Source organism: Phascolarctos cinereus, unplaced genomic scaffold, assembly GCF_003287225.1.
Source record: "Phascolarctos cinereus isolate Bilbo 61053 unplaced genomic scaffold, phaCin_HiC Scaffold_4;HRSCAF=312, whole genome shotgun sequence".
Taxonomy (NCBI): Eukaryota; Metazoa; Chordata; class Mammalia; order Diprotodontia; family Phascolarctidae; genus Phascolarctos; species Phascolarctos cinereus.
This window is the reverse complement of record NW_027555847.1, coordinates 8,632,161-8,658,893: the sequence shown is the minus strand read 5'-3', so window position 1 is coordinate 8,658,893 and position 26,733 is coordinate 8,632,161. Positions and strand designations below refer to the sequence as shown.

At 45.7% G+C, this 26,733-nt stretch overlaps 1 protein-coding gene across 1 annotated transcript in view; it reads left to right on the top strand.

Annotated features, from left to right (window-relative positions):
- Positions 1-820: 820 nt before the first annotated feature.
- RALA (RAS like proto-oncogene A) overlaps positions 821-26,733 on the top strand; it is a 60,986-nt gene continuing 35,073 nt past the window's right edge. The window contains exon 1 of the mRNA XM_078152044.1: positions 821-1,198. The gene's annotated coding sequence lies outside the window, so the exon portion shown is untranslated. The remainder of the gene's footprint in view (positions 1,199-26,733) is intronic.

Below are 26,733 nucleotides of genomic sequence, written 5' to 3'. Positions count from 1 at the left end.
TCCTAGCTCAGGAAGGTGGCAAGTGCTCCAGAAATCCTTGAGGCCAGCCCTAACCCTCTCTAAAGGCCCGGGGACGGGGAAGGAGGCTCACAGTGTCCTCTGGACGTTCTGGGAGGGAGGGGGTCACTGTCCCACCACCTTCCGGAGCGCGGGACTTGGGCCTCCGGAGGAGCTGACCTCAGATCCTTCCCGAGTTACTTATTCCCCGGGGGAGCTCGGGCAAGTCCGTTCCTCCTCGGGGCCTCAGTTCCTTCGTCTGTCAGATGATGCCTCGGAATCTCCTCGGCACCCGGGCCCTGATCTCGCGATCTTACAGCCCCTCCCCCAGGGTTCCTAGACTCGGGGAAGGGCCCTTGGGGCTCAGGGGGTGGGGTGGGGAGATAGGAAGCGCATGCGCGGCTGGCGCCTGGGGCTTTCGGCTAACCACTCCTGCCCCCTTCCCCTCGGCGCTATTCTGGCTCTGCTCCTCGTCTGGGAACCCTCAGAGCTGTCAGGGCCTCATCTGGCACCTCGCCGGAGGAGAATGGGAGGACGATGGGATGCGGAGGTGGGGGTCGATCTTTATGGCCCAAGCCAGAGCACAACCCACTACAGAAAACCTCTCGACGCCCAACATGGCGGTAGCCCCGGAGGGAGCACGAGCCCTACGCTGGTGAGGACGCCCGGACGTCGGTGACGTCAGCATCCGGGAATCTCGGCTGGGATTCTGGCGCCTTGCCCGCCGCGGGGACAGCGCTGACGTCACCGCCGCGCAGGGGGAGGAGCGGGGCTGCCTGAAGAGCCAGGACGCTCGCACCTGCGCAGATGGGTCCGGCGCTCCACCCCCCCCCCACAACCTCCCGCCCCAACCGCGGGCGGGGCGACTAGCAGGGTTTCCCATCATTGTTCTCTAGCCGGGCCCGGGTCCTGGTCCGGGTCTTGGGTGTGCGCTCCGCCGGAAGTCGCTCCCGAGCTGGTGGCCCCCTCCCCGGGTGGTGCGACCCCGGCCCCCGCGCCCCGGAAGTGATCGGCAACGGCGGCGGCGGCGACGGCGGCGGCTGCCCGGAGGAGCCCCGAGCTGTCCGGCCCCGGTCCCGGCCCCGCAGCGGCGGCGGCGGCGGCGGCGGCAGCGGCAGCGGCAGCGGCAGCGGCGGCGGCCTCAGCCTTGCCCTGGCCGGCCGTGCGTGCGTGCCCGCCTCCGCTCCCCGGCCGGCTGCAGGTGAGCGCGGGCTCGCGGGGCGCCGGTCTCCGGGCGGTGGGTGTGTCCGGGTCGGCCAGGCCTTGGGAGCCCGGCCCGAAGGTCACCGCGCCCTCGCCGGGGCATCCATTAGGCGCCTGCTGTGTGCCGGGCGGGGGAGGGGAAGGGCTCCCCGCTGCGGGGGATGGAGAGGAGAGCCATAGCATCCATCCATCCATCCATTAGGCGCCTGCTGTGTGCCAGGCAGGGGGCGGAGGTGGGGGAGGACAGGCGCGCCCCTCTTTTGGCCGGGGGGGAGAGCCGCAGCGTCCATTCATTAGGCTCTTGCTGTGTGCCGGGCTCCCGGGGGCTGCCCTCTCGGAGGTCAATGGAGAACCGCGGCTTCCATTAAGCGCCTGCTGTGTACCGGGCTCCTGGGGGGTACCGAGGAGGAAAGGGGGGCCCACCCTTTTGGGAGGCTGGTGGGAGAGCCGCAGTATCCATTTATGAAACGCCTTTAGTGTACCAGGCTGGGTGGGGGGACCGAGGAGGAAGAGGGCGCCCCTCCTGCGCGGGTTGTGGGGAGAGCCGCAGCCTGCATCCATTAAGCACCTGCTGTGTGCCATGCTGGCTGGCTCTGTGTGTGTGTGTGTGTGTGTGTGTGTGTGTGTGTGTGTCTGTTTGTCTGTCAGCCTGTGTCTGTCTGTCTGCCTGCGACTGCCTCTGGAAGACCGAGCAGGCGCTGCCCCTGCCCGCCGGGAGTTCCCGTCTTACTGGGACCAGAACACCGGAGACATCTATTACATGCCATGTGTTGGTGAGCGGGAGGAAGACCAGGGTTTGAGAGGGCTCTGAAGTGCCTTGACCTCGGGGCCGGCTGCGGGGACCCATCAGCCCCCGCCCCGTCCGAGCTCACGGGGGTCAGCAGTAGCATTCACTAAGCTAGCCTGCGTCCGGGGAATCAAATTAAAAAGAACAGGCGCACTCCCTCTGGGGAGGTTCTGGGGGACGCTGTCGCCGGGCTGGAGACACACCGAGTGACCGAGGTGGGGAGTGGGGCACCTCTGCCTGTGGAGGCTGAGCCCCTTAGGAGGGGCTCCTCCCCGCCCCCAAGGCAGCAGTTTTAAAGCCGAAATCCGGGTGACTGAGCCTCCTCCACATTTAGCCTTCTAAAAGGATTTTCTGATTTTGGGCGCGGGCAGGCTGCACTGTTTGTTTTTGATTTGGAGGAAATGGCAGGGGAGGGGGAAGTTGGGCAGCTACGTGAACCTTTGAGGGAGTTCCCCCTCGTGGATAACATCACTGGATTGAAGTAGATAAGGAGACTAACAAAGGGTGGAGGAAAGGGAGCCCTCTCTCGGCTTTTGGTTTGAGTGCCATTCTTTGCTCAGTCACTTGCTTCATACGTTTGGGCCTCAGTTTCTTCATTTGTTAAAGGCTGGATGGAGTTAGACGAGAGAATTTTCTAAGGCTCTTCACTGTCTGAACCGTTCTGACCGGTCTTTGCATAAAACCCGGATTTGTGACTGAACTTTTCTGTCTACTCCAGTGCCACACCCTAAAATACATTTCTGGGGTACTGACATTATGGCTTTTGTTTTTAAGCTAAACATTTAGTTTCTATATGCATTTTTTAAATGGTAAGATTTATTTTAAGAGTTCGGTTAAGAGAAAAATTGAACTGATAGGTTCTTTATTTTATTGAAACTTGTCTGTCACAAATGATTTCCTTGTTGAAGGTAATTCCTCAGGGAGGCAGCCTGGCAGAGCGAATGTGGAGGATTGGATTTGGAGTCAGGAAAATCTGGGTTCAAATCCTGTCTTTTTAAAGAGCCAGGACAAGGAACTTCTCCAGGCATCAGTTTCTCATTTCTAAAATGGGTTGTTAATGCCTGGAGTAAGTACTTATCTCATAGGGATGTTAAGTTCCGATAAACATAATCGCCAAGTCCTGTGTAGACTTAAAAAAAAGCCAAACCACTATGTTGATATTACTTATCATTAAGTCGACTTAAGGATGTGTAGTTCTAAAAATAATTCCATAAAAGAGCCTCCTGCCAGATATTTGCCTGTGTTACATTTCCGGTTAAGATTGATAAATTATCGCAGTGAATATTGTGCCCTTAGCTTTATGGTTGTAATTAAATTGTGAAAAAGAAATGATGCTACACTTATCTCTTCAGTCAGCTGAGTATAAAGCATTGTAAGCACTCCTATGACCCAACACACTCTTTAAACTGTGATTTCTCAGTGTTTGTGTGGATGGATGTTACTCCCGACAGTCATTCATTCCTTTGGCTAATTATCTTCTGTTCCGTTAGCAAGCTTTAACCCGTTTGAGTTGTGGGACGTGGGGAGTGATTTTCCTCTGTGGCTTAGAGTTCAGCCTACCAAGGAGGAACCATCTAAGAAATGGAGCTTTTCGAAATTCCAGAGAGCCTGGACTTTGGTGCTGGGGCCCCAGGCGTGGACAGTGGTTGCTTGTCCTTTGTTCTCCAAGGGGACCAAAATGGCATCACTGTGTTGGAGTCAAGGTGCGGCGTGTCTGGCTGTGGCTGATCAGACCCAGGCAGGCTCTGAAGGCTCCAGCGCAGGTTGGTCACCAGTGGTCCACGGGAACGTTTGTGTGTCTCACATTGCTTTTGAGCTGCTGCAGTGCTGCTTTTGCTTAAGCACGGCCTTTCTTTGATGTGGGCACACCATTCTGGGCAGCCATGTGCCAGCGTCTCCCTCGAGAGACCTTTAGAGTGTCCTTGTATTGCTTCTTTTGACCTCCATGTGAGTGCTTGCCTTGTGCAACTTCTCTATGTCATAGTCTTCTAGGCAAACATATGTATGACATTTGAATGATGTGGTCAGCCCCTCAGAGTTGCACTCTCTGCAGCAGAGTTTGAATACTTGGCATCGCAGTTCAAGAAAGGACCCTGCCTTATCTTGCCAGATGATCTTCAGAATCTTCTACCACGTTTCAAATGGAAGCTATTCAGAAAGACAAAACAAGGAATTTTGGATCATGGTTTAAAATATAGGAATGGTTGGTAAATGCTAGAAAAAAGTTTTCATCAGTTGTTATAAGTGAAATGAGAAGGGAAGGTGAGAACTAGCCAGCCTTTGTCTAAGCAGCTGTTCACCCTAGAGTAGCCACAGAATAGGAAGAGCTGCTGCAGACATACTTAGCGTTTACTGGAGAGGCCCAGGCAGCAAAAAGAAGCCCCAGGCCTGCCGATGGGTGGTAACGAACTCCGAATGGGGCACACCCGACCTGACTGGCATCCTCAAAATTCACAGTGGGGCAGACCTTGTTCAGAAGCACCAGATTCTAGCTTTGAGTTCACTAAACTGATGAATTCTGAAGAAACAGGATGGCTCAAAGGGGTGATGACAATCCCTTTGGAGAGACACAGGGTCCCCAGAGCTGGGAAGCCTGGTGGGGAGCTTTGGGGGGAAGAGGAGGAGAACTGAGAGTCATTAAGCATGTACTGGAGACCACTTGGGGAAAAGGAGGAAGTGGGGGAAACAGAATATAGCCCTGGCATGACAGCATGTAGTAGTAATAACCAATCAGCAAGTACCCTGTGAAGTACTGCTGTGTGAGGTATTGGGCATTCAAAGACAAAAGAAAACTAGGCCTGCTGTCAAAGAGCTTGCATTCTAGTGCAGAGACCATGTGATGGTTTTAGGGAGGGGGCTACTGTGAGGGGGGTGGAGTGGAGGGGGTGGCTGGCCCTTGGAGTTTAAGCTGAGCTTTGAGGGTATTGGGCATTCTTAGAGGCAAAAGAATGGGGAAGGGAGAAGAGTTGTTGGAGGGAGGGCATCCTAGCCTGGGGAGTCTCCCATACAAAGGCACCCAGAAGGGAGATGAGGAAATGTGTTTGAAGGACAGCAGTAAGATCCATTTAGCTGAATAGTGACACCCAGTAGGACATGCATATGCCTGGCAGGTAGGGAGGAGGGAGGGAGAAAAGGACTTAGGGACACCTAGAGGCAGAGGGGGTATTTGATCCTAGAGGTAATTGGGAACTGTTAACAATCTTAGAAGCACAGCCGTTGAAGATGCATAAAACAGGTTCTCAGCCCTGAAGACTTGGTGCAACACCAGAAAAATGATACTGCCATCTCATCAGTGCAAACAGCATTTGAGGAAGACCCAGTCCCATCTACTTTGCCCTGACCAGCATTGCTTTTCCAGCTCATTTGCAGCTGAAACCTGTAGTGGGGCCCCCAATAGTCTGGGAGCAACTCAAGAGTCAGTGCTATCTTTTCTGTTGGGAAGTAAGCATTTCATAAAGACTTTTTTCATTGCGGAGGGCTTCATCTATTTTGGGGGGAGTGCTAGGTAATGCGGTTAAGTGACTTGCCCAGGGTCACACAGTGTCAAGTGTCTGAGGCCAGATTTGAATTCAGATCCTCCTTACTCTAGGGCCGGTGCTCTATCCATTGCACCACCTAGCTGTTCCCTGTTTTGATTTTTGTATTAACTTTATTGATACTTTTTGTTTTTAGGGGTAGCAACTAGACCTGTGATTCCTCTGCTGTAAGTTGGAGGTGTCAAAAGCCCCTGAGGGCACAGATTAAAATGTAATTGGGAAATAGTTAAGAAATTAAAATATAACAAAATATACTTAATGTTAATATATGATTTTCCGAGTCATGTATATGACTGCTTTTCTCTTGACACCTGGTATAGGTCATGCCCTGGTAAGGAAAATCCCACTGCTAGTGCTTCCTTGCACCTTCTCTTCCCCTTAGACTTTTTTTTTTTGGCAATTAGGGTTAAGTGACTTGCCCAGGGCTGGATTTGAACTCAGGTCCTCCTGACTCTAAGGCCAGAGCTCTGTCCACTGCGTCCCCTTGCTGCCCTTCCAACTTGAGAGATCAAGGGACTTTTTCCAGGGCCACGCCCCAAGTCTGACCCCTCTGCATCAGTTATTTCCCATATACTTTTCCTTCCTGCCATCCATTTAATGAGACATCCCTGTAGCAGGACCTGCTGACGCAGTGACCAGGTCTGAAGGTCTATGCTGAGTTCTGCCCCTAGAGCCCTCCCACCCCCCCACTTCCCCCCAGGGACATCCATTTCCTTATTCTCAGAGCTCAGTGCAGAGAGTTAGCTACTCCACCTTTGGTTTCATTTTAATGAACTTTCCATTTACATTATTGTCATCGTGTATTTTGTATTCATGGTTCTGCTTACATCACTGTACATCACTGTATGTGATTGAGCCTCAAAGTTACTCATATTCATCCTTTCTTAGGATGTAATGATATTCTCTTCATTTATGGCTATTTGTTCAACTTTTCCTCAGTCTAAAGCAGAGGTTTCCAAAGTGGGGGATACCTCCTGGGGGGGGTGCTGGAACAATGAGGGGCATGGTAGTAGCCTCTGGTGCAGTTGAATAAAAATAAGGGGGTGGTGGAAGCATAAGGAAAGAAGAGAATTTTGAAAAGCCATTTGTACATGTTTCTTCTGTTGTGTAACAGTTAAAGTCGTGGGGATTACATTATTTTCCAAATAAATACACAGAATGCGAGTTATAACTGATCAGTGGTCAAGTCCGCCAACAGGTCTTAACAAGCGAGTGTTGGCAGGCAAGCATATTGTGCGTTGTAGGCGAGTCCAGCATGCTTGGGCAGGAATATGTTCATGTAGTGACTTGTTTTTACAATACGATACTGTACAGCTACATGATGCAATATTGTGTCATCAAACTTTCAAGCAGGAAAAACCCCACAAATTGATAATAAATTATTAAATTTAAGATGTGTCATTTAAAAAATTTTAGATGATGCAGATTTTAAAAAAACTATTAAAGGGCTAAAGAAAGTAGATTTCCAGGGGGGTGCTGAGTAATTTTTTTTTAAAGGGGGGTGGTAGGCCAAATAAGCTTGGGAACCTCTGGTCTAAAGGATAGGTCTGGCCTCAGTCAGCAAGCTCTGGGTTTAAGTCCTGCCTCTGACCAGGTTGGGTTTTTTCTGCCCCAGCAGGTAGAGGCTAATCCTCTGGATGCCTGAGGCAGTGTTCTGGGCCTTGTTCAGAACACTTGCAAATCTGCCTAGGTAGAGAATTTCCTCACCTGGGAAGTCCCAGCACAAATGAAATCACAGGGATGGCAGGAATATTCCTCCAGTTAGAGGCTGCTGGCGTGAGACTCTGTGTCTTTCATAGGATGTCCCCAGAGGGATCCTTGGGTCAGAGGTGGGAAGAGTTCAACATCAGTTCTTACATCATTCCCAGTTAATTTTCTAGAGTGGTTGCCGTTTCACAGATCCTCCACGGAGATCTGGGTGCCTGCCACCCTATAAGTCCTCCAGCGTTGGTTATTTCTGTCTTTGTCGTCTTTGCCAGTTTGTAGGGGATGAGTTACTCCCTCAGGTGTTTCCATTTGCACTTTTCTTATGCATGTTTTGGAGCAGTCTTTCATGTGGTTGTTGACAAATGACATTTCTGTTTTTAAACTGTTCCTATCCTTTAACCACTTATGTTTTGGGCCTGTTTGGGCTGTGAAGAGATTCGGCCCATTACAGACGTAAGGGCAGGTAATGGAAGATGACAGCCTGGCATACTTGGTAAGAAGTGCCAAGAACACCAAGGTTCTAAAGGAGACCAGGAGAACACTTTGAGCAGGAGGAAGGAACCATGTTACTCTGGTGTGGAAAAGAGAAGAGGGCAGGGACAGGATGGCTTGGTGCTCCCCTGGCCAGGACCCAGAGAGGCAGTGCCACCTGAGTGATTTTGTTTCTGTTTTCTCTGCCAATGAGAATGATAGTGGATTGGAAGGAAAATGCCTGGCACAGAATGGATGCTTGATAAATGTTTGTTGATTGACTAAGAAGAAGGTGAAGCCCAGGCTCTCGTTCCAGTGACCTGCTGCTGTTGACTGTTCCCTTTTCATCCTGAGCACAAGGCCTTTGCTTATGTTTGTTTGGGTGTCGTCCTCCTCCTCAGGCTGGGAGCTCCTTGAGGGAAAGGACCGTCTTGCCTTTCTGTCTATGCCTAGCTCTTAGCACAGTGCCTGGCACATGGTGTGCCCTTAATGCTGGTTGGCTGACTCACTGACTGGTGAGTGCCTTGGTGCATTCAGGTCACTGGGCATAGACTGATTCTACTTTATGGGATTACCGAGCCACTGGCATTTTGTAGAAAGATGGTAGAGAACAGAAAAGGTGCTGGCAGGACCGAATGATGGCAGATAGCATGAGATGTGTTGTTTTTTTAAACAGGAAAGGAATAGGATCTCTGCACTCGAGGCCTGTGAGCTCGACCTAGATTCCTAGTAAAACTCTAAAACTTATTATTAAGGGAATGCTGAGTGAACATGGAGAAGAGGAACCCTTGATCACAGTGAGCCAGCCTGCTTTATCCAAAGCAGGGTAGGCCACCCCTTGCCTCATTTACTTTTTTTGGAGATAGTACCATTACGTGGATTTAGCCCTGGTTGAATGACCAGGCACCAAGACCAGTCCGTAATGGTTCAGTGTCACTTAGGAAGGAGACTTCCCATGCAGTGCCGCTGGTATCTGTACTCAGTGCTGTTTCATGTTCTTTTCGCCATGACTTCCATCTCAGTCTTGACTTCATTTCCCATCAGCTTCTCTTCTTGGAATATCTGCCTCCCTCAGGATAAGCTCATTACCTGAAATCTCAGCATCTTGAAAATTGATTTAGCCTTGATACTCATCACTTCCTCAGCACCCTTAGCTGCCTCTCCCCTCTGATTGGAAGGGGAAGCAGTAAGCTCTTCCCAAAGCCTGCCTTTATAATGGGTTCAGAATTCTCCAGCTAACTTCATTTCCCAGTAGTTCTGCTTGATTTCAACTCTGAACAGCACTGGGTACCCTGTGGAGGCCTCCTGTCTCAGCATCCCCAGCACTTTGCGCAATGCTTAGAACACAGTAGTCACTTAATAAATGTAGTCAGTTGACTATCAGTAACTTCCAGATTTTTTGATTCCCAGACTGTTATTCCAGTTGTTTTCCTTGGGGGAGTTGGGGAGAAGGCCTGTTGTATGTTCCCGAAAGGACTTGCATAGCATTTATAAAAACCACAAGGAAAATGAGGTTGGGGCCCAGAGCTCAAAAACTTTGTCAATGACATATCAAAAAAAGGTTTTACGCATGTCAAATGGGTAAGAAATCTGTAAACCCTCCAGTAAGCCATGCCCCAATCCCTGGGGCCTTGGCAGCTGCTCAGAGGACAGTGGGGATGAGGAGAGGGCTGTTGGCCAGGCTCCTCCTGCACCCCTTCACCTTGACCAAGACCTGAAATTTGCTTGTAGTAGGAGGGGGATGCTGCCTCTAGTCAGTTGTGTGGTGACGCCGTTCACCACTTTCTGGCTGGGCAGAAGGAAATTTAAAATTCTTGTTAAGCCCAAAATGTTCCCTGATATGTGTAAATATAATAGGTATATTATTCCCTAATGTAATAATCACATCAGAACAAATTTCCAATTTTGAAACTCAGTTACAGCAGACTGACTATATATAACAGAGTGGAGATAATTCTGTATTTAGAGTCATGGGATCTGGGTTTGAATTCCTGGCTCAGCTGTTTACTGTCCCTGTGACTATGAGCACTTACTTAACCTCTCTGGGCCCAGTCCGTAATATGAGGGGGGCTGAAGGGGATGACCTTGCTGGGTTCTTTATAGCCCTCTATCTGTGACCTGCGATTCCGGAAGTTAGAGCAGAAGTTAAAAGGTAGAAGGCACCACTTTGTAGAAAGCATTCTCAGTCTGGTATCAGGTGGTTTCGGTGGTCTGTGAGATCCCTTGCAACTCTGAGGTGCTGTGTGGCACTTGACAGAAGTTCTGGTGAGTTCCCAACAGATCGTGCCATTAAAAAAAGTAAGGACTTGATAAATACTTAAGTGCCTATAAATCCTATGTGTCATGCACTGTGCAACTGTTATCTCATTTGATACTCGTAACAACCCTGGGAGGTAGATGCTATTATTATCACCTTTTTGTAGTTGAGTAAACTAAGGCAAACAAGTGACTTGCCCAAAGTCACATAACTAGGAAGTTTCTGGGTCTGGATTTGGATTCATGTCTTCCAGACTCCAAGTCCAGCACTCAGCCATTTGAGGCTAGAAATACATACTGTAAGTATCTATGTGTGGTATGTGTATACATGTGTAGTGTGGTGTGCATATGGCTGTATTAAACATTGAATTTCTGTATTAATCCTGTGCAACCACAGGCTTATATATCCAGGATCTGGTTGGGAGGAAGCTGACTTTGAGTTGCTCAGAATTGGGTCATAGTAGAATTTGGAACTTAGGTATTCTCTTGGACTCTGCCATAAAGCCTTCAGTATTAGCTAGAACCTTAGTGAGGGGCTGAGGGATGGGAAGAGCTCCTGTTTGGAAAAGTGATCTATTATGGAACTGCACAATGTATCCATAGTAACTAAAGAAGGCTCCCTTGAAACCTGATGACCCCATGTTCCTGGGAGTCAGATGCTGGTCCCTGCTGTACCTGGTAGACCGTTTGCACTGCTTTTCTATGGAGCTACTGCAGTGCTGCTCTCTCCCCTGTTTTGGTTTTAAGGAAATAATCGGACTTAATTGGTCAAGATTTTGTGAGCATCCAGCTGGAGAGACTTTAGTCTGTAGTATTTTCATTTCAGTGACTTATGTGCTAATGAAACCAAGTTAGTTCAGAGGCTCAGTCAGGGAAGAAGGTGCAAGGATGCTGCTGTTTTCTTTTTTCCCCCCACTTAATGGTATTTTATTTTTTCTGATTACATATAAAGATAGTTTTCAACATTCATTTTTTGTAAGATTTTGAATTCTAAATTTTTCTCCCTCCCCTCCCTGCTCCACAAGACAACAAGCAGTCCAATGTAGGTTATACATGTACAATCATATTAAACTTAGGTACTGCTGTTTTCTATGCTGTGTAGATAGGCTTAGAACAAGGGGATTGTCATTTTGTCCATACTTTCCAAGTAGCATTCTTACACAGAATGTACCAGTAGCATCACTTTTAAGACCCAAAGAAGACATGAAATTGGTGGAGGGGTTAGTGGTTATGTGTGTGCAAGTATCCCCTTACTGTGTGTGGGGGCGAGGGGGGATGTTTGCTAGCATGAGAAAAGTAGTGAATCATCTAGAAAAAAAGCTGTGATGATGGTGGACTCCTCCCGCTATACATATTTGACCATTCTTTGGTGTTCCCAGGACTTTTATAAACCTACATTTTATTTTTTTTCTTAATATTTTCTTTTTTTCCAATTACGTGTAAAAAAATTTTTAACATTCATTAAAAAAAATTTTTTTTTGAGTTCCAAATTCTCTCCCTCCCCTCCGTCCTCATTGAGAAGGCAAGCAATTTGATATAGATTGTATGTGTGAAATCATACAAAACATTTCATATTAGTCATATTGTAAAAGAAAACACAGAGCACCCCCCTCCAAAAAAAAAGTTTTTAAAAACAGGCTTCAGTCTGTAGACACCATCAGTTTTTCCTCTGGAAGTGTACCGCATTTTTCATCCTAAGTCCTTCACAATTGTCAATCATTGTATTGCTGAGACTAAGTCATTAACATTGTGCAGTATTGCTATTAGTGTGTACGGTGTTCTGGTTCTGCCCATCATTTCTTATAGTACAATAGTATTCCATCTCAATCATATACCAGAACTTGTTTAGCCATCCCCCAAATGATGGGCATCCCCTGAATTTCCAATTGCTTGCTACCTCAAAAAGAGCTGCTATAAATATTTTTGTCCGTGTAGGTTCTTTTTCTTTGATCTCTTTTAAGGACTTAGTAGTGGTAACACTGAGTCAAAGGGTATCCACAGTTTTATAGCCCTTTGGGCATAGTTCCAAATTGCTCTCAGAATGGTTGGATCAGTTCACAACTTCACCCATCCATTTCCCCACATCTCCTCTTACATTTGTCATTTTCCTTTTTGGTCATGTTAGCCAATCTGCCCTCTCTTCTATTATCTCCCCCCTTCACTTCCCCCCTTATTCCTTCCCCTATAGAGTAAGATAGATTTCTATGCCCAACTGAGTGTGTATGTTATTCCCTCTTTAAGCCAATTCTGATGAGAGTTAGATTCAAGTTTTGTCTGTTACCACCCCACATCTTTCCCTCCACTATAAAAACTCTTTTGGACCTTTTTTGTCTGAAATAATTTACCTCATTCTACCTCTTACTTCCTGCTTTTCCCTTTGTATTCCTCTTTTTACCTCTCCAATTTTTATATATCATCCCATCATATTCACCTGATACCTGTACCCCTGTCTATGTGTACTCCTAACTGCCCTAATAATGAGAAAGTTCTTAAGAGTTACAAGTATCATTTTCCCCATGTAGAAATAGAAACAGTTTAACCTTGTGGAATTCCTTATGATTTCTCTTTCCTGTTTACCTTTTTATGCTTCTCTTGAGTCTTGTATTTGAAAGTCAGATTTTCTATTCAGCTCAGGTCTTTTCATTAGGAATGCTTGAAAGTCCCCTATTTCATTGAATATCCATTTTCCCCCCTGAAGGATTGTACTCAGTTTTGCCGGTATGTGATTCCTTGTTGTAATCTTAGCACCTTTGCCCTCTAGAATATCCTATTCCAAGACTTTAGGGTAGAAGCTGCCAAATCTTGTATTATACTGACTGTGGCTCTATTATATTAGAATTGTTTCTTTCTGGCTGCTTATGATACTTTGTCCCTGACCTGGGAACTCTGGAATTTGGCTGTAATATTTCTGGGATTTCTTTTAGGGATTTCTTTCAGCAGATGATCAGTGGATTCTTTTAAGTTCTATTTTACCTTCTGGTTCTAGGATATCAGGACAATTTTCCTTGGTAATTTCTTGAAAGATGACGTCTAGGCTCTTTTTTTTTTTAAATCATGGCTCTCAGGTAGTCCAGTAATTCTTAAAAGATCTGTCCTTGGTCTTTTTTCTAGATGAGTTGTTTCTCTAATGAGATATTTCACATTTTCTTCTATTTTTTTTCATTCTTGTGATTTTGTTTGTTTCTTAATGTCTCATGAAGTGATTAGTTTCCACTTGCCACATTCTAATTTTAAGGAATGATTTTCTTCATTGAGCTCTTGTACCTCTTTTTCCATTTGGCCAACTCTACTTTATTAAGGAGTTGTTCTCTTCAGTGAATTTTTGTACCACTTTTTCATTTAGCCAATTTTTTTCTTTTTCTTCCTTTTTTTTTGGTGAGGCAGTTGGGGTTAAGTGATGTGCCCAGGGTCACACAGCTAGTAAGTGTCAAGTATCTGAGGCTGGATTTGAACTTGGTTTCTAATTTTTGTTTTTAAGGAGTTCTCTTCAGTAGATTTGTGTATCTCTTTTACCACTTGCCTTTTCTGTTTTTTAGGTGTTATTTTCTTAAGAATTTTTTTTTGCCACCTTTACCAAGCTGTTGGACTTCTTTCACCTTTTTTTTTTTGGCATCATTGTCATTTCTTTTCCCAGTTTTTCCTCTACCTCTCTCACTTGATTTTGAATATCACACGAACTCTTTTGGGGCCTGACACCAGTTCACTCTTTTGGTTTTGTTTTGGATATAGCTGTTTTTATTTTGTTGTCTTCTGAGTTTGTGTTTTGATCTTCCCTGTCACCATAGCTTTCTGTATTCAGATTCTTTGTTTGTTTGCTCATTTTCGTAGCCCATTTCTTGAGTTTTATTTCAGTTTAAAGTTGTGCTCTGCCTCCAGTGTAGAGGGGCATTGTCCTAAGCTTCAGGTTTGTGTGTGTCTGTGTGTCTGTATGGCTGTTAGAAGAGCTCGTGGTAGGGGGTGGGGTCTGTAAGTTTGCAGTTCTTCCAAGGTGTTATGCTCTAAGGAGAGGTGTGGTCGCTGCTCTCCTGACCTGTGCTCAGGTTCAGGCTGGACCAGACGCACTCTTCTCTGCCCTGGGACTGTGACCAGGGACCCTGCACCCTTATGGCCACATGATCTAGTGTGCTTGTGCTCCTTCTCTCACTGGGACCACAACCTGGGACCACAGCAATCCAACATGGTCCTGCACCCAGCGTCAGCAATCTTGTGATCGCCGACAGAAACACGAGCACGGGAGAAAGGAAAGAAGCAAATCCTGAAAGCTTGAAAGTTATCCAGTGTGTCTTGTAATCTTCTTCTGACCAGTTGTCTAACCCCTAACCCCCTTACCATTGATCTGGAAGCCACTCCCAAGGCCTGCTGCTGGCTTGCCTGGGTGCAGCCTGTGCTCCGCTCTCACCCTCAAGACAGAACTTTCCTTTTGGCCTTCGAAGTTGTCTTGGGCTGGGAAATTGCCCTTTTGTTGGTTCTGCCTCTCCAGAATCCCCTGTGAAGCGTGATTTCAAAGTTGTGTGGAGGGCTGTTTGGGAGAACTCAGGCAAGGCCCTACCATCTGGTGCTCCTCAGGCTTGGCAATTCCTCCCACATTTTATCTTAATTTGCAATATGCATTGATTCACTCAAGAAAAAACATTCTGGAGTTTTTGCTCTTTGGGTCTCTATAAGGGAAACTTGGAACAAGATGGTCTCCTTGCCTTCTTCCTACCTGATTTTGTGAACTGAGAGAGAAGAGGGAGAACCTTGCTGCGGCCAAGGCCCAGTCCAGCTGTTTGCCCGGCCGTTTGCAGGTGCTTTGGGTGAATCCTCGGAACTTCATAGTTCCTCAGGGGCTCATCCGGCTTCAGGAGTACTGCTTTGCCCATTGATGCAGGACCATCAACCAGTCAGTGTCTTGGACCTCTTCAACCTTCCTTTCAAAATGGTGGCTTGATACAAGACAGGCACAGAATGTAGATAGAGGAAAATGGAATTTGGAGGCATGAGCAAATTTGAGAAAGCTGCTAGAATTTGCATTTCATTGGCCAGTAAAATGAAGGAAACTCACTTGCACAAAGGAAAGAACAATTGACTGTTAGAGACTGGTCTAGACATATTCTGCTAAACTTTGGTCCTTGGTTCTATGATGGTGTGGTCTCAGATCCTAAGAATTAGTGGGAATCACAGAGACTGTCTAGTTCAAACCAAATATCCCTGGACTGAAGCTGCCAGTCTCACTTTGGAATAGCTCTAATTGTGAGCACATTGTTCTTACATCACAGGTTGTTAACCTGGACTCCAGGAACATAAAAACAAAAGTATTTAATGCCTATTTCATGTTTCGGTATTATTGTTTTCTTTCATAACTCTATGCATTTTACACATTTGGAAACGTTATTCTGAGAACGGTCCATAGATTTTGTTAGATTGTCAGAGAGATCCAGGACCAAAAAGGTTTGGAGGTCCCTGCCTCAGTTGGCCTTTTTGTGGCTTTCACCCTTTGTTACTAGCTGTATCCTCTAAGGCTGAGCAGAGGAAGTTTAAGCTTCCTTTTGTATGAAAGGTATTTAGATGCTGGGGGGGTGGGGCGGGGTGGAGCACTTTTGCCTCTGAACTCCTGTCTTCTCTTGGCTCATCTGGAATCACTCCAGTTTTGTCAGCTAGGCATTCCATGGCATGATCTCAAGGCCCTTCCACCATCCGAGTTGCCTTCTTAAAATAATTTCTTAAAAATCCTGAACAAATATGATGAACATATACAAAGTAGGATAGAAAAAAGATAGTTCATGAAATTAAATCTGTCATGTCCAGCTTTTCCTTTTAGGCATACACTAAATACACCGGGTAACTTTCAGGCTTTTTGGTATTTGCCCCTTTCCTTTATCCCGTGCTGTGTTTCTGTCAGTAAATAAAAGCACCAAAGATGCTCCCATCTGATGTGCAGAGGACACAGAGTTGGGAGGGAGAGCTGCCGTGGAATCTAGAATGAGAATCCTGAAAGATCTGAGATCATGTTGAGAAAGGTATTCCTGAGTCCTTACAGTTGAGTTGCCAGAGCCACCTGACATACCGATCCAGGGCTTTTAGTGAGCTGTAAGTGCACTGAGTCAGCCTCCTTGGGAGACCCCAGGGAGGCTCAGGCTAGTCCTTCCCTGTGTTTGCCAGCATTGTAGAGAGGAGTGACTTGAGGCCAGCAAGCAATAAGAAGGGACCTTAAAGGCCATCTAGTCCCTGCCCTCTCACTTTAGAGAGGAAGAAATTGAGGCCCAGAGAAGGGAAAGGACTTCTCCAAGGTTTCACAGATAATAAGATGCAGAGTTAGGATTTGAAGCTAGGGCCTCTGGACCTGAGTTCTGGGCTGTTTCTATCACGATATTTTCAGATTAAGTCCAAGCAGAAAGCAGAATACTGCCCTGATAACTAGCTCACCCTGACCAACACTGACTAGCAAAGCCTGATAGGACAAAGGCACGGAGGCTGGAGGTGAACTGTTGTGTCTGAGAAGTGGCAGAAAGGCCAATTGGAGCTCACTGGAAAGCATGTGGAGAGTGGAGGAACAAGGACAAAGGCAGGAAGGGCAGGATAGGGGCCATGGTAAAGATCTTTAAATGCCAAAGAGAAGGCTATATTTGAGCCTGGAAGTATTTGGGAGCCACTGGATTTTGAGGAGGAGTGACATCACACATGCACTTTATGAAAATCACTTTGACCGATGGCTGTATTAAGGATGGGCTGGAGAGGGGAGAGACTTTAGTCAGGGGAAGGTGAGTGCAGTGGTCCAGGTGAGAGATGGTGAGGGAGTGAACCAAGATGGCGGCTGTGGAGGAGAGAGAAGAGCAGTTGAGGAGGTAGGAGGAACAGCCAGATTTGACAGCTGATTGGCTGTGTTGGGTGGGGAGTCCGGGGTGACACCAAGGTGACTTGGACACGTGGTGGTTCTGCCCCAGACCAGGAAATTTGGGAAGAGTGGTGTATGATTGGAATACCGCAGGCAAGGCCTCAGCATTCCTAGTGGCCAGTTCTGGCAGTGAGCCTTCCTTATGGGCATCCTCTCACTCTTTCTTGACTCTGTGAGCCATACCCTGTTTGTCCTTTACAGGCTAAAGGTTATTCTCCTGGACAAGGAAAAAAAAAACCCAGTAAAAGAGTAAAAGAACCACTTCTGCCTCCGCTGTCTGTTGTTGTGCCATAGTCCAGCCCCAGCTGTGGCCTCGTCCTTTTGGGCCCCTTTCTCCTGCTCACCTTACTGTGGCCCTGCTTTCTGATCGCCTCTGATGGGGGGTGCTCCTGGCTTCAGTCTGACAGGGACCAGATTCCCAGTAGAGGCGGAGCCTCCCCCCTCCCCCATAGGTTGTCTTCCCCATTAAAACACACCCTTGGAGGACGGGAACTGTTCCTGGTCCTGATTGTACCCTCAGTGATTGGCTTAGCACTCACAAGCATGCTGAAATGCTTGCTAGTCAGGACTATTAAGCGTCTGCTTGCCTCAGGCACTTGCTAAGTGCTAGTGCTGGGGATGCAAAAAGAGGCCAAAGACAATCCATTGTGCCTTCCAGGAGCTTACAGTCTAATGGAGGACGTATGTACAATCAAGCCGTGCACAGCATAAATAGGAACTCATAGCATTTATAAAGCACCAGCTATATGCCATGCACTGTGCTGAGTGCTTTTTACAAATATTAACTCAATTGATATTCATAACAACACTGGGGGAGGTGCTGTTATCCTAATTTTACAGTTGAAGAAATTGAGGCAAACAGATTAAGTGACTTGCCCAGGGTCACACAGCTAGTAAATAAGGCTGGATTTGAACTTGGTCTTCCTTACTGCAAGCTCAGTGCTTTATCCGCTGTGCCACCTAGCTACCTAGATGATTGGTCAAGGTCACATAGGTCGTGAGGAGCAGAGTAGGGCTGCCAGTTCGGGCCCCTACTCTGCCCTGTCTCTAGGCCCTGCTGGGTAAGATGTCGCCACGTTTTATTGATTCTGTCTCCACGTCGTAGTAGGTCATCTCTACCTTCTTTCCACTCGCAGTGCTGATTGTAATATCTAAGTGGCCTGATTTGCCTCTATTCGCTACCCCTTCAGCTTTTCCTAAGCCTTGGTCTGACCCTGGGTTCAGAAGCTTTCCATTATTTCCTGATGTCGCAGTGATAACGTGGAAGCATCTCAAGCCTGGAAGGCCGAGTCCAACCTAGCTTTCTAGTCACGAATCTTCTTCATGAGCCCTATTCCAGCGTAATGAAATTAATGAAAAGCCATTCTGTTTAGGGATGCCGTTTTTGTCTGATGTCCTGGAAGGCAAAGCTTGAATCTCTGCCTTTGGGGTGGGGGGTAAGGAGGGACAGAGGCTCTGGTGGCCTGCAAGAGGGCAACTGGGGATGCTCTTTCACTTTGGGAAGCCGCAACATGTATGTGTGCATGTGTGTGTGTACGTGTGTGTAATTTAGGCAGAAGTTACTGAAGTCAGATTTAAAAACAAGGTTTAAGGCAGTAAGCAGTAAATAGTGTATGTGTCATGTACACATGTATGTATATACATTTTAAACACATAGCGTAGCTATAATAGGCACTCACAAATTTGACTCCTCGTTCGTTCTTGGCTGAGATTTCAACACGTGCACTTAGTCATGCGTGTGCTTGTACGTCTGTCTGTCTGGTCTCTCTGCTAGGAACTGGGAAGCCCTTTGTTCTTTTATATCACCTAACCCTAAGAAAGCTTAGTTGTCAGGATCTGAGGTGATCGAATTGATCATTTCAAATTGTGTCCAACCCACAGGGAAGGACCACATTAGCTAGCTGGAGGTGGGCCAGCTCAGTGAGGTCGTGTCACCAAGATCTGCTGGTCTGGAGAGAAGATGACTTGGAAGGCAAAGGGTGGGCAGTTAATCGCTGTTCTTTGGTGTGATTCTTTCCAGAGACACTCATTGGATGGCCCCTGAGTACCTAACCCTAATTTTTACTCTTCACTGGTCTCTTTCCCATTTTCAGTGATACCTTGTTATTCCTGTCTTTTGCTTAAGGATACCTTGTAACACTGGAGGCTTCCATTTTGGGGTCTTGGTGGTGAAGTATTACAAAATGATAGAGCAATTAAAAGGGCATTAGTATTACAGTTTAAAAGGAGCTGAATTTCAGTAACTAGGTAGCTGCCATGAAATGGAAAGAGCTCTTAGGGTCAGATGTGAGTCCTGACTGTGTCATACATGGACCAGCATTGGGACCGTGGGCAGATCCCTCAGCCACTGGCCTTCTCTTTCTGTTTGTAGTTCTTTTTTTTTTTCTTTAGGGGTGAGGTAATTGGGGTTGAGTGACTTGCCCAGGGTCACACAGATAGGAACTGTCACGTGTCTGAGGCCGGTCATAGTTCATTTGTTAAATGGGGATGCTTTGTTGGAGTTATATGTGGAAGCATCCTGCAAACTGCAGAGTGTTTATATAAATGAAATGTACCTATTATTGGTGACCTTATCTATTTGACTCAAAATTGGTAGCCAAGGAGTCTTTCTCTCCACTCCTCCCCCCAACCCTTCCCTGGAACTCCCTTTTTTTTTTTTGCCTAATTTGTTTTTTTCTCTGGTATAGGAAATTTCCAGGGAGGAACTCCCTCTGGCGATGCACACCCGCACATTCTTTTCACTTTATAGTCCTTGAGACTTGCCCAGGCACTTAAGCTCGGATGACTTCCCATATCCTGGATATGTTAAAAGGTGGGATTGGAACCTAGGTTTTCCAGGCTCAGAGACTAGTTCTCTATCTGCTGCTCTAAACTGCCTCAATCCTACATTTTTCTAACAAGTTTTAATAAGAAGATACAATGTAACGAGTGACTAGATTTTGAACAGTTTTATAATATAACCAGTTATTAAGTTGTTAGGTGCCTAGTACTTTGTGTCAGGCACTAAATGAGATGCTGGAGATACGAAGACAGTAATGAACCATCCTCCATTTTAAGGAACTTGGGGTGTCTCAGGGGAAACAACATGTACCAGAAATATGGACTGTGTGGAATGGATCTGAGTTTCGTTATCAGGCATTCCTGTTGATGGGGCCCTAATGCCCTGACTCCTCCTGATCCCAGGAGGTCTTTCTTTGTGTTCTCTGTATCTTCGTGAAGGCCATAGAGAATATTCTGGAGGCCTGCTATCGGGTAGCATTCTATACAGAGCATCCCCTTGTTTTCCAGACATTGTGACATCTCAGAAGTGTTTGTAGTGGCTTTGGAGGCAGGTCCTTTGATTGGTGTCACTTTGCATCCACAGTACTTAGTGTTAGCTCTTCTTCCACCAGAGGGTTTCACTGCTCTAGAAATCTCGTATACCTATAATTTAAAGTGTTACCACTTATTATCATAGAATATTAACTTTGCTTCATAATAAGATGTCAAACAGTGTGTGCAAACATTTGCTACTTTACCAAGCCTCCTGACTCTATGAAGGGTTATTTTATATGTTCTCTCCCTATAGTTAGTCTGTATTTGTGTATGTGTATGTATCTTGAAACACTGAAACAAGGAAATAAATGATTGCCAACTCTTAATAATCTTATTGTCCTTCCTTTCTATGCCTAATTAACTTTATTTCTTTTTATTTGAATGTACTTTTACTAACAATATAATTGGCTGCAAACAGTTACCATGATAGTTTTATACTGTATATTACCACCTAAAAAAGTTTTAGATCTCTGCTGATGACTACATCTTTGCTGAGGGAGCTCATGGATAAACTAGAACAGAAATGCTTTGGCAAGGTAAGGGTCCATAGGGGCAGCTAGGTGGCGCAGTGGGTTGAGCACTGGCCCTGAAGTCAGGAGGACCTGCGTTCAAATCCAGCCTCAGACCAAACACTTGACACTAGTTGTGTGACCCTGGGCAAGTCACTTAACCCCAATTGCCTAAAAATTTAAAAAAAAATTTTTTTTTAAGGTAAGGGTCCATGCAATTGTTGATACCCCCATTTCCTCTCTCCATTGCTTGTCTATCTTTTTTTCCCCAACAAGTTAATAGATATATTTCCCCCCTCTCTGAGATGATAAGCACCTGACAGAGATGACATATGTGTAATCATGTAAACCATTTCCATATTCTATATTACCTTTAAAATGAAAGTGTTTACTGTATTTCTCTCGTGTTTTACTGTTAACCACAAATTTTAGTTCTAAGATTTGCCTAGTTTGCTGTGACAGAATAAAGTCTGAAGTTCTCAGGGTAACATCACTTCTGCCATACATCCTTGGCATAGCCGTGTGTTCTACCTTTATGATAAATATTCAGTTGAAAAAATTGTAGATAATGACTTCTATCATGAAGTCACAAGAATCTGTTCACTTTGGAATCCCCAGGAGCAGAGATATGGACCATGGGACAATTGGATCTTCTATAGGATAACGAGTTTTATTATGTTTTACATTAGCAGTGGGTTAGGCTTCATACTCGCTAAACTATTCCACATTGTCCACAGGACGAGAAGTACCTCAAATGATTTTTACCTGCTTAATGTTGACTTAGCTCTGATGAGCCGCATACTTTTGATTCTGAAATCTACTTGAGCCCTTTCAAATAAATAAAGAAGGTTAAAGCGTACCATACACATTGGCAAGGATGCCGAAAGAACAGTGACCGTGGAGGGACTCTTGATCCACAGGCACACTGACAATTTCTGGGGCCCAGCCCTTCCAGACATATTTGAAATTCTGCACTAAAAGTTAACTATATATGCCTTTGACATCTCAAACTCACTACTGGGCATGTACTCCTGACAGAGTCAGACAAAACCAAGTCCAACATATGCCAAAATATTCAAAGCAGCCTTCATGGTTGTAGCAGAGAACTGGGCACCTTTCAGTTGCAAATTGGCTCAAAAAACCATGAAGCACAAATATAATGACATTTCACAAGATTATCTCATCACAGGCATATGTAACTTAAGGAAATTCAGACTTAGGCTTGAAAGGAATAGGAGGGCTGGTAGAAGGTAATAAGCATTTATATAACACCTGCTCTGTGCCAGTCACTGTGCGTAAAAATAAGATATAAGATATCTTACGTGCCCACATTGATTGCTGAGGATGGAGTGGAGAAATTATACAGAATTTAAGACCCTCCGAATCAACATATATTCTAATATTTGGTGACTTTAATGCCAAGATGGGAAAAGATAAGGATAGGCACATGTGGGAAAGGAGAGAATGAGAGAGGCCCAAAACATATAGATTACATAGAAGCCTCATGCCCCAATGTTACCACTTGCTTTGAAAAAAGAATTGACAGGCTCTGGACATGGGAAGCACCAAACAATGCCGTGTTTTTCCAGACAGAAAACAACTTGTCGTTAATCCTGGGTTTATCCTTGAGTCAGCTGTCTGTGTGCTGGCAGATTATCAGCTCATGAAAGCTAAGAACGGAATTAAAAAAAAAAGAATAATGAGAAATATAGTATGTCATTTAACCAGCAATATAAACAATTAATTAAAAATAAAAAATGAGAAATGGACTACAGAAATGACATCAGCACTAATGTCAGCGTCCAAAAATGTAACCAGAGTAAATCAATTACCACAACAAGGAGACCGAGAAATCCCAGAAAGCGTCTCCCCCAGCAAACGTGTGACTGGCCAGATGGAGAGCGAGCTGCCAGAGGCGTCACTGATGTGGAATAGAAACCCATCGGAAAAATTTTACAAAGAGGATGGTTATGAAAGATACCTGCCCATAACGGAAAAAGAAACGGTGGGAGGTAAAACCTGAGCCAAGGGCACTTAACGATGGAAATTAAAGTACCTTAAACAGAGAAAAATGGAAAAGGTTTGCAAAGACCATTTTAACAAACTCTTCTTCATTAACTGCCAACCTTGGACCCTACCATTACATCCCCAGATGTCCTTTTAGAGAAGGAAGAAATGTCATGAAAGAGAACAAAGATAGAAAAGGTTGTAGAATTTTACCTTGCATGGTCTAGAGGAGGACTACTGGAGGCAGCATTGTGAAGTCTTTGAGAGGCTGATGTGCTCAAGATATCCAAAAGAGGTAAAAACACCAAAGGTGTGGGAAAAATCTCAACTTTTGTTATACCCCCAGACAGGTGAAGAGAGCATTTCACTAACTCCAGTGTACCAATGTACCTTCTCTTCCATCTATGTGAAATTTTTTATGAGTCATCTATGCACAAATTTGGGGTATAAACGGTAGCAAGCAGCCTTTCACAAATGGTGTTCAGCAGTGAACTATATCTGTACCACTGCACAGTTGATTGAAAGATGTAGAGAACCGAATCAGTGAAGGTCCAAGAGAAAAGATGAAATAGCCCCCACCGCGCCCCAGCACACATATACATGCACCCATAGTGCTATCGCGGGAGCACTTTCTTAGGAGAAAATATCGTATGTATTGTTGGAGTAACCCTGTTCTTTTCCTTAATTATTTTTCTCCCTTACATGAGGGAAAGGGGAAGGGAGGGTGTTGAAATGACTGGTATAAAGACAAAAGGCATCAGTAAAACATTTTGAAAACATGGATACATTCATATAAGCAGCACACACACTCCTTCCTTTCCATTTCCCCTCCCATCCCAAAATAACATTGATAATTTGAAAAATATTGCCTTTCTTTTCAACTGGTTACTTATAATGTAGAGTGCACCCTTTTTTTTCCCCCCATAAGGGCTGTGTTAGAATGTCATGGAATTCCTGCCTACTTCAAGGTTGGTGAAGCCAGCTTTCTTATACTTCATTCACCTATATTATTTTATTTTGTATATGTCACAAAATTTAAAGTGGGCGGGGGCTAGATTGAAAGAGTAGCTTGGTGTGGAGGAGCTAACCTAGTTGTTGTCCTTTGCAAATGCAGTCAGTTAAATGGATGGGATAGGCTTGGGGGAAATGAACCCAAGTTCTTTTGGGGAGCCTCGAATAAAAAGTTGTTAGTTGTGTGCTCATGGAGAATATATTGGAGGGAGAAGGATTGACTGTTATTGGCTGTTGGGGGTGGGATGTGGGTGCAGGATCAACTCTAGGCATGGCCCACACCTCTTTCCATAAGTAGGGTGGACAGAGAATGTTTGCTGACTGTCTTAGGCTGAATGTCGACAAAACTTCACAATGTGAGGCATCCGCATGTGCTTTGAGCAGTCTTGGGAGGTAGTGGTTTCCCTCTCAAGCCAAGGCCAGTGGGTCATGTTTTGGGGCTCTTATGAGGAAGGATATTTTCTCAGGGGCAGGATGAGTCAGGTGGTCTCCAAGTTCCTTTCCAGTCTAGGATTCTGTAAGTCTTTTGTGTTTCCTGTCAGGTGGAGTATTTGAGTCCTTGCGTGGGAGGTCTCTTTGTGGAAACAGCTGTGAGCCAAATTCTTCTTTTTTCAAGGAAAATCTTGGCTTGGCAGAATGAGCCAGAGAGCGTGAACATCTCCACTCATAACATAGGTCATAATTGTGCTCCCTTGGATTTATGGAAATAACAATGAAACAACAGCCTCATTTCTGAGAACAGCCGCAAAGCAAGATGTTTGCCCACCATCCCTTGCTCGACCCTGTCTCAGTAGTCTCTCATTTATATAATAATGCTTATGCTTTATCTTCTGTACCCTCACAACAACCCTTTCAGCTCTGATGGCAGATTTTAGCTCCATATTACAGATAATGAATCTAGAACACAGATGAGATGTGATTTCCTGGCTGTCCAGTAAAACATCACAACAATCCATGGACTAGAAAAGCACTTTGCTCCCAGGAAAGGCTTTAGGTCAGCCCTTTTCCTCTTGTTCTAGAAACAGTTACTCATTGTCTGGCCTCTAGGCACTTCTGAAAAGTGGGGAGAGAACAAGGAAAAAGCGGAACTTCAATTCCATGTATTGTTTATTTCTAGAGGTCCTCATCTCTTGAATCCCTGGCCCCCTTATCATTGTACCCTGCCAAACCTCAGCCTTGGATCATTCCCATCCACATCTGTCACCTTCCCTCCTCCACTCAGGCTGCTGAACAAAGGTGGAAAAATCATGCAGCCATTCTGACTGGGTCCACTCCAGATTTATGTTAAACAATCTCAGCTGGGCCCTCATTGCCACTAAGCCATTCTCCTGTACTTCCCTTATCAACTCACTGTCCACAGCAGCTCTTCCAAACCTTCTTATCCCTCCTCAGACCTCCCATGGCTCCTTCCCCCCACCCCCTCAACTGTGGACCTTGCCTCATATTTTACCAGAAAATCAAGGCCATTCACCAAGAGCCCCCTCTTCTCCCTCTTCTTCATCTCCTATCAGTCTGATGCCTTCCGTTACTCTCTCTTTCACCTCTGTCTCCCTTGAAGAGGTAGCCTCACTCCTTACCAAGACCCACCCCTTCACTTGCACAAGCCATCTCTTCCTTTCCATTCCTTCCCTCCATCCCCTTCTGTCCTCTCCACTCAATTGCTTTGATTTTATAAGAGCTCAAATACAGGCAGGTAGAGCAGAAGGAATGGAAGGAATAAGGGTAGAGTGGGATTTTGGCCTCCCTGCCACTCTCTGCCTTAGACCTAGACAGACTCTTCTCTGTTCCCTGTCTTTCTGAGTGCCCTTACCCCCACCCCTAGTGTTTGATTTGCGGCTGCAGTGGCCTTGACCTTCCAGAAACAAGTACAGTCTCAAGCAGCAGTAGCCATGGTAGGGTTTTAAAGCTAGAGGGGGACTTGTTGGTCCCGTTCAGCCATCCCTCATTTTCACAGAGGAAACTAGGACCTCAGACAGGTGCCTGAGATCTACCTGAGGTCACTCAGAGAACCAATAGAATCTACTTCATTTCTCTTCTATTTTGATGTCTTGTCAAGTTCGTTAAAACAGCATTCTGCGTATAGAAGGGAAGAAGTGAATGACTTCTTAGATCATAGAAAAGAGCTTCCTGCTCTCTGGATAGAAGGTGGCATGTGTGTCCTAGACAGAGCTTGAACTCGGTTCCACCTCCCGTGTACTCCCCCAGCCATCACAGTCAAGAGCAGGTTTGCGTCATGTTTTTTCCACAGTATCTTGTTGGAGCTTCACAGCAGCCCTGTGAGGCAGGTACTACAGCAGATGTTATCCCTGTGTCACAGATGCAGAATGAGCTTCAGAGACATTCAGTGAGGGACCCTGATCACACAACCAGAAAGGGCCAAGGGTGGGATCGAGACCCAGTCTTCTCGATCCCAAGGCCAGTGTCTCCTCTGCTCCATCCCACTAGTTAACCTGGAGACAGTCCATCTTCCTTCTTGATGCCCTGGAGAGCCAAGAAGATCTTGGAACAATTTTCACTTTATACCTTATTCTACTTTGAGAGGTGTCATCCTCAGACAAACTCAGTGAGATGTTGAGGTGGAGGAGAACCAGTCATTAGAATATTGATGCTGAAGAATTGGTTTGTTCTTTGCCGGTGGTCATTTCTGCTGTCGTTCCAAGCCCTTCTGCTTGTGGCTGGCATGATCTGGATGGCCTCATTCACTGTGCCACATTTGCTGGTGGGGTCTGCTTTTCTACATTATTTTCTTGGTGAGCATCCTCAAATGGAACAAATTCATCTATTGCCTGAGATTAAACTGCATCCCAGATGCCACTTTTAGCTTTTAATGTAGTAGAACGCCTGAGCTATGTCATCTTTCCTTGCATTGAAAAGTAAAACAATAAATCGAGTCCTACTCCATTTAGCTCAATGAAGACCCAGCAAAGAATTTTTTAAGGAACTTCTACATGTATGTTGTCAGAATCTTGGACCTTCTGAAAATTGATGGTGCTCCCGTGCTTTGTAATCTAGCATGAACATGGAAAGGTCACTTGGAGCGTTGTGGAGTGGCTCTAGGGC